This window comes from Aquarana catesbeiana, linkage group LG06 (genome assembly GCF_042186555.1).
Source record: "Aquarana catesbeiana isolate 2022-GZ linkage group LG06, ASM4218655v1, whole genome shotgun sequence".
Taxonomy (NCBI): domain Eukaryota; kingdom Metazoa; phylum Chordata; class Amphibia; order Anura; family Ranidae; genus Aquarana; species Aquarana catesbeiana.
Genome location: NC_133329.1, coordinates 380,681,935 through 380,687,012, shown reverse-complemented (window position 1 = coordinate 380,687,012; position 5,078 = coordinate 380,681,935).

Sequence of the window (5,078 nt, the reverse complement as noted above, 5' to 3'; positions counted from 1 at the left end):
TGTCCTAGACAGTTGGGGCGAGTGAGCCGGAGCTGCAGCCTAGGCAGCAGGAGAGGGCTCCGGTGGGCAAGTGTGGAAGCATCCGTCATCGGCAGTGTCCGGCCTGGCTTGGTGACAGTCGGAAGGTCACCCTCATCACCTGCATTACAGATCCAGCTGAGCTTTAGTGACGAGGAGTGTGGAAGAGCACCGTTCTTTGAGCACAGTATCTGCAGGAGTCTGCTGCAGGATCTTCATGTCATCCCTTGATCCTGGTTTCGTCCAGACTGGTGAGCGGGCAATAGCCCACCCTCTTTACACCCAAAGACACTGCATGCAGACACCTTTACTTTGCCCTCCTCATAAAAACTCTATAAGGAGACATCTACAAGAACAATTGCACTGTCTGAATGACATTACCCAAAGGTTACATTAGGCTCCTTCACTTGAGCTAGCTGAAGATAAAAAAACATCTGCATCAAAAGGACTCCTTTGTTCCCACCCGCCCCCCCACAAAGAAAGGAACGTTGGGCATTTGACAAGCCCCTATTACCAAGGAACTCTTTCTTAGAGACCACGTCATATACTTTGCACAAATTATCAGTGTTGAGTGTTTGTGTTTAATGGGTTGTGAGGTCAGGAGACAAAAGAAGAGTAGTCTGACATAAAACTGGTCATTCTCCTTCCCTTTTCTGGCCTGCATCCATAGGTCTTGATCAGGAAAATGTTGCTGTTCTTTATTCTACTAAGGTCTATATCCACAAACTATGTGTCAAGAGGTTAATCATAGCCTTATATTTGCTTAAAACACTTCCTGTTGATACTGTTCACTATCAGGCTGGGTTCACACTAGAACACGCAGCAGGAATCCGGTGCGTCTCCATTTACCGGTTCGGGTCCGATTTCAGCCCTGAAACGGACCAAAAGACGCACAGGACCCCAGTGCAATTCGCACCAGAGGCGCTCCGGAAATGTATGAACCGGCTCCATAGAGAGCCGGTCACAATCTCCTGCTATGCGAATTGGATTGGAAACTCACAACCAATTTGTATAAGTGTGAACCCAGCCTCAAACCAGAAGTAAAAACTGATCTGTTTTACTGTGTCCTAGTTTTGGTGTCTGTCATGTAACATTGTACCCAAATGAATGCCATTTTTTTTCCCACAAATAGAGCTTTCCTTTTGGTGGTATTTAATCGCCACTGGGTTTTTATTTTTTGCAGAAACATTTTATTTATTTTTTTTACGTTTTTTTCTTAGTTTCTGTCAGAAAATTTTGTAAATAAGTAATTTTTCTCCTTCACTGATGTGTGCTGATGAGGCTGCAATGATGGGCACCGATGAAGCGGTACTGATGGGCACTGATGAGGAGGAGTTAATATGCAGCAATGGTGGCACTAATGTGCATCACTGATGAGCACTGATAGGCGGCAATGATGGGCACTTATAGGTGGCACAAATGGGCACTGATAGGTGGCACAGATGGGTGGCACTGATGGTCACTGATGGGTGGCACTGATGCATCGCTGATGGGCACAGAATGGCCTCACTGATGGGCACACATTGGCATCACTGGGCACAGATTGGTTTCATTGATAGGCACAGATTGGTGTCACAGATGGACACATACTGGCATCGCTGCTGGGCACTATTGGGGCTGCAGTGATGATCAGTGCCCTGATTATCTGTACAGGTCTCCCCTGTAAGGAGATGCCGCTGATTGGCTCTCCTCTCCTCACTCTGTCAGTGTGAGGTGAGGAGAGCCGATAAACGGCATTTCCATGTTTCCAGGTGATCAGCTGTGATTGGACACAGCTGATTACATGGGTAAAGAGCGGCGTCATCTGCTCTTTACCGAGATCAGGGTCGCACCATGTCCCAGGGACACAGTGCGCCCACGATTGCTGCGGGGGGCGATATCGTTGTGAGACTTGGCGACATCATATGACGTCGGCCCAGAACAAGAGAGGATCCCGCCCGCCGTCATTTGTCTGTACGGGAGACGGTTAAGCAGCTACACAATAAAAAAAATAAATACATTTAATTTGGGTACAGTGTTGCATGACCGTGCAATTACTAGTTGAAGTAGCGCAGTGCTGAATAGCAAATAATACCATGCTCATCAAGGGGGTAAAATCTTCCAGAGCTCAAGTAATACAGAGCTGTAATAATTTGTGTTTTTATATCTGTCTGGATTTCAGCTTTTAGACATAAGATTTCCACAGTATTGAAGTTTAGGATTTACATCGTTATGTTGGAGTGTTATCTGAAAAACTTGACATCCCTACCATAAAACAGACAGAGAAAACATCACACCAGAGGATCAGACAAGTCTACGGATAAACATGCTACCCATCTGCTGAAAACTCATTCAGGATTGACATTACTCTGGTTTTTGATATTCCTATCTCTGATTTAACCTGGAAATCCAAAATAAAATTGGACACTTGGAAGATGTTGTCTTTCCCTGATGTTGTCATGGTGGAGATGACGGAATATCAGAAAGCTGCATCTGACAACAATGGAGTACAGAAAAGTTCTGGATACCTGAGAACTTTTCTTTAAAAATGGAAAGATTTCAACTACAAGCTTTATTGTCACATGTCGAGGTCGTAACATTTTTTTTATAAAAAATTGGGAAGAACCAAACTTCTGTCATCCAGGATTTTTCGAATGATCTCTTCAGTAACAAGACAGAGCCAAGAGGCACCTGGTGTTGTGCCGATAAGGGTGGACCGACCCGAAGCCGTATTACTTGTTGTTTGGTAACATCCCTCGATCGGTGTCAGATCATACAGATTTATTCACTTTAAGGTGACAATCCACATATTGAAACAACATTACATATACGATATGTGGATCCTTCCTGTCACTGAGGCTTCATTTGCAAGAAGCTTCAGAAACCAAACTTATTAAAAACTAATGTATAGTGTATCTCTAGACAGAACATTTCTTAATCTTCTGGAAAGAACAGAAAAAAAGTTGGAACCTCTACCACAGGGGTCCTTAAACTTTGTAAACTTAGGGCCAGTTCACTGTGTTATAGATCTTCGAGGGGCCAATGAAAGTAATGATGCCCCATAGTCAGTGGGAATGGGTAGGTGAGCAGTGGCAGTAGAAAATGACCTCCTGCCTGGGAGTAATAATAGGAGAAATGGTGCCCAAATTTTAGTATCAGTGGGAGGAATAGTACCCCATCATTGGTGTCAGTGGGTGGAATAGTACCCCATCATTGATGTCAGTGGGAGGAATAGTACCCCATCATTGGTGTCAGTGGGAGGAATAGTACCCCATCATTGGTGTCAGTGGGAGGAATAGTACCCCATCATTGGTGTCAGTGGGAGGAATAGTACCCCATCATTGGTGTCAGTGGGTGGAATAGTACCCCATCATTGGTGTCAGTGGGTGGAATAGTACCCCATCATTGGTGTCAGTGGGAGGAATAGTACCCCATCAGTGGTGTCAGTGGGTGGAATAGTACCCCATCATTGGTGTCAGTGGGAGGAATAGTACCCCATCAGTGGTGTCAGTGGGTGGAATAGTACCCCATCATTGATGTCAGTGGGAGGAATAGTACCCCATCATTGGTGTCAGTGGGAGGAATAGTACTCCATCATTGGTGTCAGTGGGAGGAATAGTACCCCATCATTTGTGTTAATGGGATGAATAGTGCCCCATTCTTCGTGTCAGTGGGAGGAATATCTCCCCATCATTGGTGTTAGTGGTAAGAATAGTGCCCCATTGTTGGTGTCAGTGAGACAAATAGTGTCCCATCATTGGTGTTAGTGGAAGGAATAGTGCCCCATCATTGGTGTTAGTGGAAGGAATAGTGCCCCATCATTGGTGTTAGTGGAAGGAATAGTGCCCCATTCTTGGTGTTAGCAGGAGGAGTAGTACCTCAACATTGGTGTCAGTAAAAGCAATAGTGCCCCAATGTTGGTGTCAGTGGAAGGTATAGTGTTCCTTTTTTGGATATCAGTGGAAGAACATTGTCCCGTCATTGGTATCAGGGGGAGGAATAGTGCCCCATCATTTGTGTTAATGGGATGAATAGTGCCCCATTCTTCGTGTCAGTGGGAGGAATATCGCCCTATCATTGGTGTTAGTGGAAGGAATAGTGCCCCATTGTTGGTATCAGGGGGAGGAATAGTGTCCCATCACTGGTGTTAGTAGGTGGATTAGCACCCCATTGTTGGTGTCAGTGGAAGACAGTGCCCTGTCGCTGGTGTCAGTGGGGGGGAATAGTACCCTGTTGTTGGTAACAGTGGAAGGAATAGTGCCCCATCATTGGTATTAGTGGGCAGATTTGTACCCCATTGTTGGTATTAGTGTGAGGAATAATAAAAAAAAAACAGTTTAAAGACACGTAATGCAGTCTAAGGACTTGCTGTTGGGTGGTTTTCTGTGTTGCAATACTTGAATGCTGCACTGTAATTTTTTTTATGTATGCAGCACAAAGCTGCTGCTTCCACATAGACGGTCACATGACATATATTGAGCATTTCAGGGGTGAGAAAACAAAAACCTGTGAAATACCTCCTGCGTGCCGTTTGTGGAGAAGGGGCCTTGTGATGGCCACAGATGACTTGATTTATTTTATCCAATCAATCTGCAATTCTATTGATATGATCAAATCTGTAAACAATCAAATAGCCTTAACTTCCCATCCGATCCATTTAGACTCCATTTCAAGCAGAGTCAAGGAGGAATATAATCAATTGTTTTACATCCATCAGTGTATTGCTTTGGTCTTTTAAGGGTTAAAACAGGCAGTGAGGAGGTGAAATATCCCTTCCCAGCCACCTGTCAACCACCCTCTGAAAAGCGATCCACCTGGGATCACTTTTCAGAGAGGTGGCAAGGGCTGCTGCAGGAGAGAATGAGTTCTAACAAATACTGTGAACGGGCAGGTCAGTGTGTTTTATTGCAGAGACATGAGAAGCCCGCCTGCTCACATTTTTTTAATGTATAACATCCACTTTAAGGTGACTGTAGCCGTATTAGTGCCCTCGCAGCAACACCGCTGAGTACTGCCTGTGAGAGCTTTTCTTTTATTTGTCAGAATATTATTGCCTAACAAAGACACAAACCTAAACTCAT